A 19748-nucleotide genomic window follows, 5' to 3' on the forward strand; every position below is an offset into this window, starting at 1 on the left:
GAAAAGTAACTGTTGTAAGTTTTGTTTTAAAGTCTTTCCCACCAGAGGGCTAAAACCATGTGTTGTAAAACAATATGAAATAGTACTGAACGCCGGATGTAAAGCATCGGCTTCGATGAAGATAATTTTGTGAGAATTTTTTTGATAATTCGGTGAGAATTCACCCGATTAGACATATGATGCTCACTACGTGCTCTTGCGCGCCGAAGCCTATCAATTAAAACGTATAAGCGTTTTATGTAATATAGATTAGCCATATGATGCTCACTACATCCTCTTGCGCGCCGAAGTCTATCAATTGAAAATGAAAACTGTTGCCAACGCGAGAAAAGAAATATCATCGGTTTTATTGATACATACGTATTAGCGTTTTATATAATATAGATACCAGTGCAGTCCCAACCATCAAAACTGGAATAATTATTTTTTACTCCATTTTGGAACATATATCTCGTAATACTTTCGTAAGAAATTTTATGACACGCGCACGATTATCATCTGTCGAAAAAGTCGTTTTATAATCATCTTTTACTGATTCATGATGATCAGTAGCTCTAATTATTGATAAAATTATCAATGCTCCCCAGAATTATGTCGACCCAACCCGAATAACTATTATTGTGGTATAATTTTTCAAAGCTTGTCATAAATAAAGGATAAATGTATGAAAATAAAAAAATCCTATGGACAACGTACGTTAATTTTTTCCAGCAAGCTCCACTTCACATTTTGATACAGAATTTATATTAAACCAATTTTTCATATTTTTCCATTATTTTGTATTAACTTTGGTCAAAATAAAAAGAAAATATATTGTATTTATCATTTTAATAATTTATGTTTATGAAATACAGCAGCACGAAACAACGGTGCCTTTTTCTGCGTTAAAGACGAAAATTTTCCAAACACGATTCACTTCCAAAAACAATAATTTTTTTCAAATTTGAACTTGCTTATAGATATTTAAATATAAGAGAAACAGTTATTCATCATTAAAATCTCTCTAATTTACAAAATCAATTTTTTTATTTTATTTCCAATGAGCTGCACAATCGGTCTTGCCGATGAGCAGACCTAGTGCGTTCTCCAGAGATGGTATCCACTCTTTCAGGACCACCGCAATGGGTGAGATACCGTTGGTCATGTTAATTTGGACGTCTAGTTTCTGCCACACTAGATGGCAGCACCGAGACTCTATTTGGATGCTAAAGTACACTAGGAATTTAATTCACAAAATCAATTATTACTTCTTGAATATGAATGAATGAAGAGTTACTTTTAGGGATTAATATTACTTTTTAAGGATTTTATATTTTAGTACAAATATAAATCCGATAAACTAACAGATTTTTTTAATAACTGCTACTGTTTTTTTATATAATTAAAAAAATACCAAAATATATTTGTGCAAGTAGTTATAGCACCCGGAAAGATATATAAAAGGAACCCTTTTGTCTCATCTGCGTCAAAAGGTTAAAAAAGCTCCACTAAAGAGATTTATTCCATACACTTCTTTTCACTCAGTAATGAAACCTCCCTTTCATTAACCAAACAAATATTTAATTTGTAATCTCGTTCTGGTCAGATTCTATCAGAAACTATCAGATTTTAAGACAATACCGTACGCAAAATGCAAAGATAACAAACACGAAACTCCCATTATTTTATCTGGTCACTTTCACCTCATTATTTAGAACTTTAAGTGTAGGTGTATCTCCCCACTTTCAAGCGCAAAAACAGAGACACCACACAATTAAATTAATCACTTCCTGATTGGCAACAATTCAGCCTTTTGACTGACATTTTGAAAAGTAACTTGAGAAAAAGGTTTCTGAGAAGAATAAACTTCCCCATGCGGAAGTAAATTTCTGCTTTTAAAACCTGCTAACCTCCGCAGACAGATTTTATACATCTTCAATCATTGTTGAAAGACTTATTTAAAATTTAACTATAAAACGTATTTAATTTGCAATTGGAAATTAGAATTAAATTAGGACAGTAATTTATTTAAATCGTAACTTTCTAAATCAAATATTTAATGGTGTTTTATTTGTTGCTCATGATTACGAATTATTATATTTTGGTAAATTGGAATTTCTTGTTCCCCCAAAACTAATTTTAAAAATTGAATAATTGAATTACCATTCCTTTTTGAAAAAAATAACGCTTCGAAAATGAAATATTTTTTGCCATAGGAGCAAACAGTTCAATTTGGTTTATTAGCCAAATTGAACCGTTAACCAAATTAAATTAAACCAGATTAATTAAACCAAACTCCCATTAACGTTACATTGCATAATTTCAGATCAAAATATAACTACTCATATTGTTTTTATATAATGATAAACACCTTATTTGTTTAATCTAAAATGAAAATATGAAAAAATGTGTTACCAGTTTCACAATTTTGAACAAGAACCAGATTACAGTGTACAGTGCAATTTTAAGATTTTAAATGCTGTATAGTGCAATCGAATTAACGGAGAGTGATGAATATTTTAAGTAACTTTTTCTCTAAAAAGCCGAATAATTTGATTATTTTTTCATAAAATGAATTGTTTTTATTATTTCTCATCAACTCTGTTTAAAACATGTTGCATGTTGAAAAGTTTTGATCAAAATATTGAATTTAAACTGATTTATAATATATTTTCTGTCTCATTGCTATATTCCCAATTCTGTATTTCTATTCAACTATTTACACAAATGAAACTTCCATATTTTAACTACTTTTCGTTACAACTGTATATACAACGTAGTTACTGAAAACGTCTTACAACGTATAACTGACATAAATACTAATAATTTTAAATATTTTATGTGTTAGATATACATTCCTTTAAAGCAGAAACTAAGCTCCTAAAACCATTGTAAGCATCCTTTTCCAAAGACATAATAAGCAAAGAAGATATGAAGCATATTGCTCCTAAGAGTTTACTGGAGACAATGGTGATACTTTTCACTATTAATGCATCAATGGTTCCAAAGCTTATGAAAAGGAGTTTGTACTAAATTTGAATGTTATCATTTGTATACAAATTCCATTGAGATTCATATTCTAATGCTAGTAACATAATTTATTATCACTTTCAATCGAAAGTAGATAAGAAGCTTTTAAGCATAACAGAAATTCCTTTCAATTTTATTAACTATAACGGAAAAGGAATTAATGAATTTAAATAATGAATTAGTTATAGCCATATTTCATAGCACAATAGTCAAATTTAATGGTATGCGTTAACTGTATATTTTATTCTTAAATTTTATTTATACAATTTTTCTTCTATTGGATTCTTCTTCTTATGGCCAACCTTGTAGGAAATGCGTATTGCAGATGAACATTCCAATGAACAAAAAATTGTACACAAAAATCGTCAATAGATAGTTGAAACAACAACTCGGAATATTGGAAATTCAATATTTCATATGTAAGGGATGAACAAATTTAAGTAGTGAATTAGTTATAACATATTTCATAGTATAATATCAAATTTTATTGCATGTGTATAAGCCTTGGATTTTATATCTATAACTTTTCTATAGAATGTTGGAATGAATTCTATAGAATGAACATTCTATAGAATGAATTTTTCTATAGAATGTTTTTATAGAATCATCGATAGAATGTTGAAAGAACAAAGCGGATTATTGGAAATTCAATATTTTAAACGTAAGGGATGAACAAATTTAAGTAATGAATTAGTTCATATGTCATAGTATATATCAAATTTTATGTTATGCTTTAACTATACATTTAATCCTTAGATTTTATCTGTTATATTTTTCTCCTTGCTACCAATGTTGTAGGAAACACATATTGCAAATGAAAAATCCAATAAACAAAAAACTCAATACGTAAATCAATAGAATGTTCTATTCATTTAATATGATATTCAATAGAATGTTGTAACAACGAAACAGAATATTGGAAATTCAATATTTTATACGTGGAGAATAAACAAATTTAAGTAATGAATTAGTTATAACATATGTCATAGTATATATCAAATTTTATGTTATGCTTTAACTATGCATTTAATCCTTAGATTTTATCTGTTATATCTTTCTCCTTGTTACCAATCTTGTAGGAAACACATATTGCAAATGAAAAATCCAATGAACAAAAAACTCAATACATAAATCAATAGAATGTTCGATTCATTTAATATGATATTCGATAGAATGTTATAACAACGAAACGGAATATTGGAAATTCAATATTTTATGCGGAAGGGATGAACAAATTTAAGTAATAAATTAGTTGTAACATAATTTCATAGTATACATCAAATTTTATGTAATGCTTCAACTAAGCATTTAATCCTTGGATTTTATCTGTATTTTTTCTGTTATATTCTTCTTCTTGTTACCAATGTTGTAGAAAACACATATTGCAAATGAAAAATCCAATGAACAAAAAACTCAATACGTAAATCAATAGAATGTTCTACCATGATAAATCAATGAATGACTGAATGATAAATCAATAGAATAGTAACTACGAAACAGAACATTGGAAATTCAATATTTTATGAATTCATTCAATATTTTATGAATTAGTTATAAAATATTTCATAGTATATCAAATATTATGGTATTCGTTAACTATACATCCAATCCTTTGATTTTATCGCTATAATTTTTCTTCTATTGAATTTTTCTTTTTGTTACCAATCTTGTAGGGAACACATATTGCAAATGGAAAATACAATGAACAAAAAAACTTAAAAATTAAATCAATAGAATATTCTATTCGTTTAATATATTATATAGAATGCTGAAACAACGAAACAGAATGTTGGAAATTCAATATTTTATATGTAAGGGATGAACAAATTCAAGTAAGGAATTAGTTATAACATATTTCATAGTATATATCAAATATTATGGTATTCGTTAACTATACATCCAAACCTTTGATTTTATCTGTATAATTTTTCTTCTATTGAATTTTTCTTTTTGTTAGCAACCTCAGGGGTGATTGTGAGCCCAAGTCAAAATTCCGGAAAATTGAGTTAAAAAAATTTTTAAAAAAAAGACAGTTTAAATTGAAAAATTAGAAAAAAATTTAAAAAAGGTTTTCTTTCTTCCTTTTTCTCAATATTTCTTAGTTTTCTTAAAATATATTTAAAATTTTACACATACCTTACCATTTACAAATATCTATGGTGACCTGGAGAAGTAATTAAAATTTACAAATATGTCTTTCTTTCTTGAGTTCATGATTATAACNTACATAGAATGCTGAAACAACGAAACAGAATGTTGGAAATTCAGTATTTTATATGTAAGGGATGAACAAATTCAAGTAATGAATTAGTTATAACATATTTCATAGTATATATCAAATATTATGGTATTCGTTAACTATACATCCAAACCTTTGATTTTATCTGTATAATTTTCCTTCTATTGAATTTTTCTTTTTGTTACCAACCGAACCTTGAAGGAAACACATATTGCAAATGAAAAATTCAATAGAATGTTCAATTCATTCAATAGAATGTTGAAACAACGATATCGAATATTGGAAATTCAATATTTTATACGTAAGAGATGAATGACGTAAAGCATGAATGAATTTAAATAATAAATTAGTTATAAGCATTTTTGTTTTTACTTTCATATATTGGTCAAAATATAACATTTGTTAAACAAATCGCCATTGATCTAATATCATTTGCTACCTCAAACAGTATCGATTTTATTTGAGAATTTCAGAAATTCTTCCAATGGACAATTCATCTAACTAATAGGCCATTTTCTCTCTTGTAATTGAGTTTGCTCTGGAGACCGCGAAAAGAGCCTTCCTTTGGAAAAGTCATTTTCCACTTGATTTCCCATCGCTTCCTTCACCCACTGTCCAAGACTATGTCCCAATCGCGGCAGTCACAGGACAAAGCTGGGACATCTTAATTAATCTAGGCTAACCGACCAAGAAACCATGTACCAGAGCATCTATTCTTTTTACTTGCATTGATCACGCACATAGGAGAATATTATTCATTATTAGATTTGAAGCCCGAGGAACAAAATTCCATTTCCAAGTTAAAGGATTTTCTTTGTTCTCATTTAATTCGAACAATAAAGGTTTTATTGTAATAGTAATATCACGAAATTTAGTTTACTTGATGTAATCTCTATACAAAGAATTGTACGAAATTAAACTTTACGACAGAAGAATAAAAATTAATATTATTTAATTATGAATATCTTCCGTTTTCAAAAACAAATCGTCGATATTATCAAGTCATGTAACCCTTATTACATCAAGCCGAATATCATTTGTCACGTATTATTTCATTTATTTCCGGCAATAAATGTTTCAAAGTAATTGCATTACCACGTTATTGTAGTTTTTCGATATAAACTCCATATAAAGAATTACGTCAAATGTTTTTCTTCTTTACACCGCAGGGAGCATAGGGCCTTTCTCGTCACTCTCCATCTTACCACGTTGGTAGCCAATCACGTTATTTCTCTCAATGTTTTCTTTATTGTCTTTAATTCATTCATAATAGCTTTGCGCCGCGTCATTTTAGGTTCTTTCGTTTACTTTGTGGTGTTCAATTCTGCCTGTTTGAATTCTTCCGACTTTCTGATAGGGTGTTCAATCCATTGCTCTTCGCATCCTCTGATCTCTATTCCTATTGGCTTTTACTAACTAATTTTGAATAGTTCATTATTAGATATTTTGTAAAACCATTTTATTTTAAGAATTTTTCCGATATATTTGTCGATAAAAACCTATAACTTATTTGAATTCGTTTTCAAGTTGTATCCTGTTTCTGGTCAGTATAAAAGTACTGATTTAACTTTTGAGTTGAATATTCTTATTTTCATTTCATTCGATATAGTCTTGCATGCCCAAAATTTATTTAGAATAGCGACAGCACTGCGTTTTTTACTCAACCTGTATGACAATATCTTGATCTGTACTAAATATGCATACCTGCTAACTTTTAAGGTCGTTGAGAAAGATTTTAAAAAGTGTTCGAAAAACAACAATTAAGTTTGGAAGAATTTTCAAAAAACAAAAGAATTATAACATCTATATAAGCATATTTATCCACCAAATAGATCTTATTCACATATATTTTTAAATTATTGATTCGTCGTAGGAGTTTAAATTATTTTTGGAACTTTAAATTTCAAGATTAAATATGCCAAAACGCTAATTTTGCTACCACTAAAAAAAAAATTTCTCGAGTTAGCAGCTATGCGCATGTCATTTATAATTGATCCAAGAAAACTGTTTACTTTTTCAATTGGACAGTTTTCGACATATACGTTGTTATTCGGGATTTGGGTTAGTTTTGAATTCGTTAATTTTATCAGGTTTTATTCGTTAATATAATCGGGTGCAGAATTCATATCGACCAGCCATCACCGGGATTCGAACTTTAGTCCCTTCATAAATGATGCGAGTGCTCTATACCCTGAACTACCAGGACTCTCAGATTTTGTTATTATAAGATAATTAAGATTTTTATGATGATGCTGCTAAACTTTATTTATTAATTAATCTACTGGAAGCATCAGCGACAAAAAGTCGATTAATAGGTTATTAGTTAGTAAAGTGCTAATAACAATTTTTCACGCATTCCCTAAAATTCCGGGTTAATGTAACAAATATTTAATTTCTTGATCATAACCAGTTAGAAAACAACTCATTTCCTTAGAATTTTGTCGAAGGATATTGATAAATCACACTACTGTAACAGGTTCATAAATCGTCCATTATTACTTAAAATTTTTTCCTTTTTTTTTTCTTTTTTTGAATATTTTCCTTAAAACGAGATAAAAAATTTGGTGCTTACATTTACAAATAGTTTTATACAGCAAAGCGATTAAAAATAAGTCTAAAGACAGAGTCTTATCATTAAAATAACGAAAATTCTTTTTGTAAAATTAATTTTAATTTATATAATTAATTTTAATTTATGTAATTATATAATTTAAATTTATATAATNTTTAACTTCTTTCTAATAGCAAATCGTAATCGAAGCATGAACTGATTGCCTGATGATATTTCTAAAAAAGACAACATACTTTACTTTTCACCGGAGCCTCAATTAAAGTTTTAAAATTAAATTGAATTAAAGGCAGAATTATTTTTCTCCTTTTCTGCATCGTTTCATAATTTCATTAAAAAGAACTGTGGGGAAAGTTAAACATCTTTAATTCATGATTGATCGCTCTTTCTAACGGAAAAAAATCATGCAAGAATAACTTTAATAACATCGAGAAGTGCACATTTGAAAGCAAACTTTTCTTTTAAAAATTTCCTGACTTCTGTTTATTCAACCTAGCTTAGTTTTCCGAGGATTATAACCAAAAATCTAATTCATCATACAAAAAAAGAATTAATTTTAAGTGAAAAGTTTCGTTCGTGTTTAAACAGAAAAATAAGTGTTGTTCGTGAAGTAGGCTTAAAAAATCAAAACATTTGTGTTAATGAATAGTTCGATTTGTTCTAATTGAATTAAAAACATAAAATTAATTTAGAAGCTTAAAGCTAAATTGAATACGAACAAAATATATTTCATTTGCTGGTTAACAATTTTATGCTAAACTATTCTTTTGTTTAAAAACTGAAATAATATTAGTTGATTATTAATTTCAATAAAAACAAATCTTTCGACTTTATTTCAAAATTTTATCTAAAATTTAATTACAATGTTACTTACGCGAATTATAAAATTTGTTATTAGTTAAGTCTGATACAAAATTAGTCAATATTTGTGATTCAATTTACTTTCAATATCAACCTTTTTTTTTCTTTTATCTTTTTCTAGTAGAAAACAACCTGATAAAAATATTTAGCCGTTTTCATAATGTATTATAATGCTAATGACTACCTGTCTCAACAACTAGTAACTGTGATAGCCTAAAATTGTTTAACCAATGATAGCGTCGATAGATGGTCACGAGAATAAATTTAATCCAATGAGAAAGGCTAATAGCGAACCTGTTCCTCTTTCTACATTTCAGGCGAGGAACATAAATATCACATCTGTTCCTGAATATATGTTCTAGTATACTTGGAGACCAGCCAAAAATTAGCAACAATTTGTTTGCTATAATGTGAGCTTAAAATTTTAGTTAGCATGTGTTACGACCAATATTTGATAAAAAAAATTATAAAGTCAAAACAATATATGAACTAAGTCCTTAAAGTATTGAATCTGAGGCATAAAATAAATATTTTTCTTAACGTTCACTAAGTTAAAATGCTTAATTGTTAGGTAATTAGGTTAGGTACCTAAAACCAAATTGTAATTCCCAGAAAGAGATAGCTGGAACTGCTTACAAAAGATTTTTATGTTCTTTCTACGACAAAAATTTTTGAAATCTAAAAATACATCATAAATCCGCTCATTTTTAAATACAGTACTATAAAGCACTTTTTTAGGAACGATTTTCATGAATTATTTTTTTTAAACATAAGAAAAGAGGAAGATTATTCAGTTTCTGTATTATTCAGTTTTCAGTGCATTGTATTATCATTGTAATTATACAATACACTGGAGGAAAAAAAAACAGTTCAAAATAACTATTTAATAAACTGTAATGTGCCTACCAAACCATATACAGTCAAACATCGATGTCAAAAACTCGATAGCTTTTAAATTCCATGATAACGGAAAACTAAATAATTTTGGCATTTCAGTCAAAATATTAAATTGTGTTGTCAATTTATTATTTTGAATAAGCAACGTATATTTAAAGGTAGCATATATTTATTCAAGCAAGATCATCTTCAAGAAAGCAACTACCCTTTCTTCATCATTTGAATTGACATTTTGCTAAAATTCCTCTGTTTAAGCATCTTCAGATGTACAATGTGTAAAAAAAAAAACAACCACCCAGAATAACTTTTGATCCAACAATCGGATCTTCACGTTCTGGGACTCACTCTTTCAAAGGGCTGTCCTCAAATATGCTAATTAATAAGAACAGACGATATTTTAAGTTACGAAATCAGTACATCAAAAACGTACTCTGAATAAACAAACCTTTTTCACGGCGGATTCAGATTTCTGACCAGCAAAGTAATCTGGAATCTGGTTGAAATCTGGGATATATGGTCCCCATAGTTTGGTCAGGAGAGCAATTCAAAATCTGGCCTCCGTAATTCTATTTCGTATTCGCCATAACTCGAGCAATTTTAGATGCGTATTTCGCCATATCTCAAGCAATTTTTGAGCGAATGGAAAAGTCTCTGCACCCAATTATAAAATGCGTTTGTTCAATGATAATTCCATGTAAAAAAATAAATTTTAGTGAAAATTTATTATTTCTAATTATTTTATTTAATACTTGAAAAAATTTTTAAACTGTAAAGTATACAATTTTTTTACATCCTTTTAATGTACGTAATTTTACATGACAAAATACAAAGTTTGAGCGGAATCTCTTCCTGAGAAATTGAATTTTAGAAAAGTCATGTGTTTAAAATTCAATTTTTCAGGAACTATTTCCATCTAATTCAAAACCAACGAATAATTCTCAATTTCAGAACATTTTTCTGAGCACAGACATAGCAGTGTTGGAATAACTCTTTAAGGATAAAAATGATATATTTTTGACTTCGAAGATACTTAGAGATACAGAGATACTTTGAGATACAAATACATCTCATTCGGTTATTATTCTCTTTTTTTTTCGGTAATTAAATATAATTGAAATCAATAACCCATGAGAAATGCATTCTGTTGAAGGATTTTTTTTTCTTTAATGAGATAAGTAACTAAGTTTGGAAAACTGATTTATTCGTGATATTGATTTTCGATTTCATTATCAAAGTTAGAATTTTAAATAAAAAATTTAAAAAAAATAAAGGAAATTTAGTTTTAGTTGTGATATTGATGCTCAACTCTACTAAAAGGGAATTTTAAACTGAAGTTTTATTAAAATTAATATTTATTAAATAATCGATATTAAGATTCGTTCACAAAATCGAGGATCAACTGTATTACCAAAATTAAATAAAAGATTTATATTCATTTTAAAATGAAGGCAATTCAGATTTATTCGTGGTATATGTGTTTGAACGTATTAGCAAGGTTGGAATTTTAAATAAAAGATTTACTCATGATATTGAAAATCGCCTGAAATCGCTATGGTGGAATTTTAAATGAAAGATTTATTCATGATATCGATAATCGCATATATTAGCTAAGGTGGAATTTTAAATAAAAGAATCATTCATGATATGAACGATCACCTGCATTTGCTAAGTTGGAATTTTAAACAAAAGAATTATTCATTATATCGACGATCGCTTAAATTAGCTAAGAAGCTATTTTAAATAAAAGATTTTTTCATGACATCGATGATAACCTGAATTCGTTAAGGTCGAATTTTATATAAAAGATTTATTCATGATATTCATGATCACTTAAATTACCTAAAGTGGAATTTTAAATAAAAGAATTAGTCATGATATCGACGATCGCCTGAATTAGCTAAGGTGGAATTTTAATAAAATATTATCCGAAACAATTGAACGAAATAAAAATAAAGTGCAATTTTAATTAAAATATTACATTTATTTAAGAACAGATTTAGAGAATTTAAAGAATAAATTCGTTCCATAAAAATAACATTACAGTTTTCAGAAAAATAGCACAAGAAACATTTTTTCCGTAAAAGATAATTTAAACGAAACAAATGCAGATCATAATAATTAGTTATTTCCCTATTATTCCTTCAATATATCTTTACCAAACCATATTTAAGCAAAATGATTGAAGAAGTATTATGAAGTACATAGTAAATATCACAAAGAAAGAGCAGGTCGAAAAAAAAAGCAGTTTTAAAATGAGCAATAAATAGTTCTTTCGGTTAAATAAATAATGGTTCGTAAAAAAACCGTTTTAAAACGTGAAAAGTGATCCGCGCTAAATGTTCTTTAATAAAAGATAAATGTGACATTGAACAGCATTTATCCATCTTACTTCAATAACTAATTTTCTATTAACAAAGTAAAGTTTCTTTTGAAACAAAAGGAATGCTAATCGCTTTATTCACGCGATTTCCTCGTTATATTCTTCCACTCAATAGCGCGCTATTTTACAGCGCAAATCAAACAGGGATGAAGCACAAAAGTTATTCCAGAACGCGGATGCGTGATTTTTCCCACATGAAAGAAAATCGAACAAAGCGCTATAGTTGGAAGAGTAAAATTTTTATTAGCTGTTTCGTTGGATGAGTAAGCTTTGATTAATTTTTTTTTTCACATTGGATTAAGCACCGTTTATTTTAAGCAAACGTTGTGGAGTATTAAAAAAGAAAAGATGCTCTAGTAATTTTGTCGGTTGAGTTGTTAATTGGCTATATCCGATGTTAAAAATAATTACAATTTTTCGGAACTTTTATTTTCGTCGTAGTGATAAATTCCTGTTAGGTTTCCCAATATTCCATTCAGAATCACTGCCTTGTTATTTTTAGGAAATAATTGCTACAGTATTGATTTTACTTTTAATAAAGGTTAGACAAAAGTTGAAAATAAATATATCTATTCTCAAAATACTTTTAAAAGTGGTGGCCCAAAAATTAATTAAGAGAAGGTAAATAAAAAAAATGCGGTACAGTTTTCAAACAACTTTATTGCGAAAATCTATTAAAACAAAAATGCCAAAATAAAAATTTATCATCCTCTTTCTAGTTTAATGTAGGAGTAATTGTAGCGCCTAGTGCATTGCATAAAATAATATATAAGTCATGGTAAGATTTAATTTAACAATCTGAGCTAAATACGTTTTAAGCCTAGATTTTTATGAAATAATTGCTGCTGTGTTAATTTTATTTTTAATGTTTATGCAAAAGTCAAAAATAAATACATTTATGCATACAAACTATTTCAGATGTGATAGCCGAAAAAATAATAGATAAATAATTAAAAAAAATATAGTAAAATTTGTTTTCAAACAATTTTCTTGTGAAAATATATTCAAACTCAAATACCAAATACATAAATTTGTCTGATTTTAATCAAGGAGCAATTGAGGCGCCTAATGCATTGTTTAAAATAATAAATAAATCATAGTCAAATTTAATTTAGCCAATTCAACTAAATATGTTTTAAGTCTAGATATGTTATGAAATAAATGCTGGAGTATTAATTTTAATTTTAAAAAAGTTAAGAAAAACTTTAAAATGCATTTATGCTTATAAATTATTCCTAAAGTGATAGCCAAAAAAATCAGTAAGAGAAGTTAAATAAAAAAACAGAAGTGAATATTGTTTTCAAACAATTTCACTGACTGAGTTGTATTCAAACAGCTATACCAAAAAAATTTATTAATTGTATTCTATTTCAATCTGGGTATAATTGTGGCATATAAAGCACAGCATAAAATAATTGATTAGTCATAGTTAGATTTAATAGAACTAATTGCAGTAAATATGATTTAAATGTGAGCTCAGATTTATGCATTACCATACACCTCCAATAACTGCAGAATTTTCGTAGTTTTTCAAAACTTTTTCCCCCTAGTGGTAATGTTGTGTTTGTAACATGATTTGTAATATGAGATGTAACGTAAGTAACGCTGAGTTTGATTAGCTTTAGAGCAGTAAAACATGAGATATGGGCTGCATCCCATGTTTTACTGCTCAACAGATCATGATATGGGCTGCAAAAGCTGAAAATACGTTTTATATCTTTCTTTTCTAATTAGGATCACTCAATTTTAAAAACTGCATTTCTCTTTAAGGAATGCGAATAATCATATTTTTAATACATCAGAACTTGGTTACCCGCAGTAATTGTAATCGAATTGAATTAAATTTCCACAAAAAAAATTTAATTTAGAAAATGTTGTTAATTACTTAACTCGTTACTTTTCCTACTTTCCCTCATAAAGAACTGGATAATTGGGATACCGGATAACTGGAGCTCGAATTACCTTATCAACAAAAAAAGTAGTATATATACTCAGAATTTTAGTGACATTCCATTTGGAAATATTTCTCTAAATGAAAAATATCAGCAGTAGAAAGTTTCGAAATTTTTCATTTTGGCTCCGACAGCTTTAAATGAAGTCCAAATTCCCTAAAGAGGGAAAAATATTCCGATTGGAGGGAATTCTGTTGCCAAATGCATTATGCGCATCATGAGCAAATCTTTTACATCAGTCCGACTCTTCCCATTTCATTTTTCTTTTTTTGGATATTTAGGAAAAAAAACTCAAAGATATTTATGTAAGATTTGAATCTTACTAAAATGAAAGTTTTCGAAGTAAACATTTTTAGAACTTTTTTCTCTTATTTTATAACTTGTTCCATTCCATCTTTTGCTATTTGAATAAATCACGATAAAAAGAATTTTTCTTTTTTTACGTCGTCAAAATTCCTTATAGGTAACACACTTTTAAGCTGAATAAATGTTTTTGTGAAACAACGAAATATTAGTTTTATAAAAATGCTTTTTCACGCAAATAATAAAAAGTCATTAATTTTCTATGAATAAAATGAAAAAAGTGACATAAGCATGTCAACTTTTCAATAATTTGCAATTTTAATTAGTTGAAAAATGTCATAAGCGTATCAACTTTTAAATATTTTGTAAAAGGGACATAAACTTATCAATTATTTAACATTTGAAATTCAGTTAGTTGAAAAATGTCATAAGCGTATAAAATTTTTAATACTAAGTAATTTTATTTAGTTGAAAAATGTCATAAACGTATCAACTTTTGAATATTTTGTAAAATTGACATAAACGTATCAACTTTTCAATATTTTGTAAAAGTGACATAAACGTATTAGTTTTTCAATACTTTGTAATATTAGTTAGCTGAAAAGTGACAAAAACTTATCAGCTTTTCAATAATTTGTAATTTTAATTAGTTGAAAAATTTTATAAGCATATAAACTTTTAAATATTTTGTAAAAGTGACATAAACGTATCAATTATTTAACATTTGTAATTAAGTTAATTAAAAAATGTCATAAACGTATAAAATTTTCAATATTTTGTAAAAGTGACGTATTAGTTTTTCAATATTTTGTAATTTTAGTTACTTGAAAAATGTCATAAACGCATCAACTTGTGAATATTTTGAAATTTAGATTAGCTGAATGGGCCGACCAGGTGGCCGAGTGGTTAGCGTGCCTGACTGCAGAGCCGATGGTTGCGGGTTCGAATCCTGCTCAGGGCATGGATGCTTCTTTCTCTTTGTGTTCTATGTCCTTTATCCTTTGTGTGATTGTGTGAATGCGACCCGCCCTATAAACGGGTTTGTGGTTGTGTGATGTGGGCGACGCTGCTCCACAGCCGTGGCTTCGCCACAGGTGCCCACTGGGTAACGAGAAGAAAGTAGCAGTTCCGGCATTAACAGGCCAATGGGACAATACATCCCAAGTGCCCACCATTTAAAAAAAAAGTTTAGCTGAATAGAGATTTAAACGTAACAAATTTTCAATATTTTGTCATTTTAATTAGATGAAAAACAATTTTTAGATAGTTCAAAAGGGACATAAGCGTATCAGTTTTAAGAATTTTTTATATTAACCTCATGAGTTAATGTCTCAGCTATATTAGGGTGACTTAATGTTTAAAAAATATTGAAGGTAACTTTACCGCTTTTAACAATGTAGCATTAAAATCGACAAAAATTAAATCAAGTTACTTAACTTATTATATTCAACTTATTCTCAACTTATTTTAGTAACATTTAAATCTTACAAATATCCTTTAAGTCACATACTTCTAAGTATGCTCGAACTTTGGTTATGCAAATAAGAACAAACACTTTCATCCAATCATTTATTATGAAATTTGTTGATACTCAATGCGATATATTTTTTAAACGAACGATTATTAAATTTCATTATTAAAAGTTTCGTGATCACTATTTTGCGTGACACGCACACATTAAAAACATGTTCACCTATTTTGAAACGCAAGACACGTTTTATGTCAAAACTTTAAGACAAAACAGTTAGGCAATTATGTTTTTATCACTTTTAAATTGTAATGAGCACATTAAATCTGCATTTGAAGCATACATTACACGCGTTTTATTGCGTGTAACATTATTACATATTATCTTATAACATTCCATTAACGTTTATTTAATAGTTTAATGAATATCAATTTCTAATATGACATCTTAATTGTCAATCGTATAAATCATACTCAATTTAGTTTTGTTAAGCAACATGCATAGTTAAAATGTTATTAAATGTTAAATATTCAGGAGTTATATAATTTTTTTTTGTTTTTATCTCATCATTAAAAGGTATAGTTTAAAACGATACATTGTTTTATGAAGATTATATGCTCTGTTTAATAAATTTTTTTGCAGCCACATGCATGTTGACTAATTAGTAGAGGGGCAATTATATGGTATATATCGACGTTTTATCGGAAAATTCGATGTAAGAGAAAAACTAATCGGGTTAAGTTATAATTTTTTTGCAGCAATGGATTTTTATGACTGAAAATAAAATTAAAATAAAAAACCTTTTATGTTTTTTAAAAGTTTGAATTAGATCAGGAGACTAGCTTAATATATTTTTATCATATAGTCTGGAAACATCAACGAAAATTTATAATCCCTTCTTTCTTTTATATTTTAATGTAACAAAACATTCTGATTTCAATAAAAAAGAATTTGTTGGATTATTTTAATTAAAAGAGCTCGAAGTTTTTTTATAAACTATTACAAAGAGATTTTTTTAATTAGGAATTGTTGAGACCCTTTTAATTAGTGAAATAGTATTTAAAATTTAAGCAAATAGCTTTTTTTTTACATTCAATCTTAAGTAGTGATAAAATATTTTTCTTTCATAAAAGGAATGGTTACTTTAAAAATAAAATAAAAAACACTGTAATAACGTTAAATGTCAAATCTCAATTCAATTAAAATAATTTTAGAAACATGAAATGTTATAATTTTTTCTCAAAGCTTTCATTCATTTTTAATCCTATTCTGCCTCTTTAATAGCTAATGCTTCTTTTATAAAAAAAAAAATAATAATATCGAAAACTTTTTTGTATTTTCTTTTCCGAAAGCTATCTCGCCCGAAATTGAAACACGAAAACTAATAATGCCGGTAATACTTCCTGTCCGCCTTATAAACAGCCAGCAGATATTTCTTTTTATAGCTTGGAACACTTTCATGTATCATATTCTGCGATAACGAGAAAATTGTTCTCTATACAATAAAAACAGCTCACGTTTTAAGGAAGAAAACTAAATAAACTAATAAAAAACTGATAAAAAGTAAACTGGCGAGAAAATTGCCACGGTTGTTCCGTTACTTAGTGCCTATAACGGTCCGGATCCCCATTTATCGCCAAACCTCAAGAGATAGGCCAAAATTCATTGTTCGAAAAGCACCAAAAACTTGGAAATTCTTCCAAACCCCAAATGGCTTTGAAAAAGCTTTAATGAGTAGGGAATTCCATTATAATTTAGGGAATAATGCAATAGAGAAAAAATGAAAATTGTGTCCTAGGGGAAAATGTGAAGAAAGAACCAAACGATGATATGTTTATACAAATCTAAAATGCCAAAACCATGAAACGTCTCCGCTGAGTTTGTTTATTTTTTTTTCTATTTTGTATCAAGATAAAAACGAAGAATATACAGCATATTTTTACCATTTGAAACTTTCAGCTAAGCCCCAGGGAAGCTTTCAAAGGGTTACCAGCAGAAAAAAACTTTCTGAAAGGTCTGAAAGTTTTCGATGACAATTCAAAGATATTCTAATGGTGTCCCATGCGTATGTCCTTTTCAAAAAAAAGTAGACTAATATATTGAAGTTAGATTACTGGTTTAGAAGCAGCTGTGGTATTGGGAATAAGTATTAAAAAATGTGTATCGGAGTTTCTTCCGAATCAATTGGAAAGAATTCGAATGCATCAGTATATGACAGAATAAGATATTTTCAATATATCTTTATACTTTTTTGAAAACATAAAGATAAAGCACATGTGTTTTTCTATTTAAAATTTTGAAAGTACTTTTCGTCGTAATAGATAAAAAAAATTTATGCCGATAAATCAAATCTACTTGTGTAGTGTTAAAAGAAAAGAAAGAATTTAGGAATTAATTTAAAAATAATATTTAGTAAATTAAAAAATATCTTTAAAAACATGTTTTAAGTTTACGGAAAAAGAATATTAGAAAGACCAATGAATACAGTTCTAGTACTACATATTTCAAGTACATAACTTCACTACTGAAATATTAAGTTATTTTTTTATATTTTATTTTATAACCATCGTTGAACAGCCGATCCAATTTTGGGTTTACGGCTACTAATATTCAACTCGGTAGCCTTGCAATTTTTAACCCAATCCAGAAGACAAGGGAACTCATGGATCAAATATTGGGAGAAATTTGCCTTCGTGGAGGACTTTTTGAGGGAACTAACCCGTATGTACGTTAAAAGGTGAGGAAAACCATGAAAACTTCCCACAGTAGCCCGATTACAAAAGGAATACAACCCATGATCCGTCTACTACCGAGGATATTTTACGCCAGCACTGTGGTCGGTGCAGGCCGAATGCGGAATTAGTGTCGTGCAGTCATCGCTGGGATTCGAACCCAGTTCACTTCATCGGAAGGTGAATACTCTATCCCTTGAGCCATCTCGGCTCAAATATTAAGTTAAGCAAAGCCAAGAATTTATTTTCTGCAAATTTATATACATTTTAAATGATAAGGTATAGAAAATTTGATATCCATTTAGCTATAAGCCTTGCTGTAAAAATAAATTTCGCACCACAAAAATTTACCAAAAATTAAAAAGTATTAACAGCAAAAAATTTAATGAAAATTCGTCAAAAAAGTTGCTTGCAAAGATTTTCTATATTGTTCTTTTTCAATATAGAACGAAATGAACGTAGTAACAGTTTTTTAAGAATGAATTTTCAAAAATCGTTAACTATAGCGATATTTACTTAAAAATATCTGCATAACATAGATTTTTCGATTAAAAACATGAAAAAGGAAGATGTTTGAAGAAAAGTAAAATAGTGACGGGTTAGCTTGTGATAGATTACTATACACAGCGAATATCCATATTTTCAGGAATCTGGGTTCTTCAACTGTGTAATTCAAAAAGTTGTGGGCAAAATAAAATGGCAAATCAGTCAGACAAAAATAATGAAAAATTACACAGGATTAATTGGTTTCATAAATGCTCAAAGGAGTCGCTAGATGGGGCAGCACGTTATACATTGTATACGAAGACAAAAAAAATCTACATCGTTTTATTTCTACTGTATTTCCACACATATATAACACATTTACGGCTAACTAATACAAGAGATGGTCAAAAGTTTTGCCTGATTGTTGCGATAGAAAATATGATCGAGGTAGTTCCAATAGGTTTGACATTTCGCAGTTGCATTACTTATAAGGTGTCGATGTAATGCTGGTCTCTAATCGTCTGGCCATAACATAGAACATATTTTGTTGTAGCATTGATCATAAATGTGCAACGTTTGAGAAAATATAGAAAAAATAAAATATGCCGAATGAATTTTGTTTATTTTCTTAGCATATTAAGAAACATTTACAAACCCTCCAGCAGCTCTGAATAGTGCTTATCCTATGGTACTTGTGCGATTTTTTTCATCTTTTTGAATGACAAATTTATCTTTCCATTTTGGCCATAATTTTTAAAAATCACTTTGTATAAAGTAAAGTTCTTTATATTCATTGAGCATTTTCGATTTTCATCTAGCATTTTCTATTTTTCTCCAGAATTTCAAAAAATC

The 19748-nt window shown here is 28.2% G+C and overlaps 1 protein-coding gene across 3 annotated transcripts in view; it reads right to left on the reverse strand.

The window, feature by feature from the left end:
* The window catches only part of LOC107441423 (rho GTPase-activating protein 18), a 279885-nt gene that overhangs the window by 48144 nt on the left and 211993 nt on the right, over positions 1-19748 (reverse strand). The gene's annotated exons all lie outside the window — the stretch shown is intronic.

The sequence above is a fragment of the Parasteatoda tepidariorum genome, chromosome 9 (assembly GCF_043381705.1).
Source record: "Parasteatoda tepidariorum isolate YZ-2023 chromosome 9, CAS_Ptep_4.0, whole genome shotgun sequence".
In the NCBI taxonomy this organism is placed as follows: Eukaryota; Metazoa; Arthropoda; class Arachnida; order Araneae; family Theridiidae; genus Parasteatoda; species Parasteatoda tepidariorum.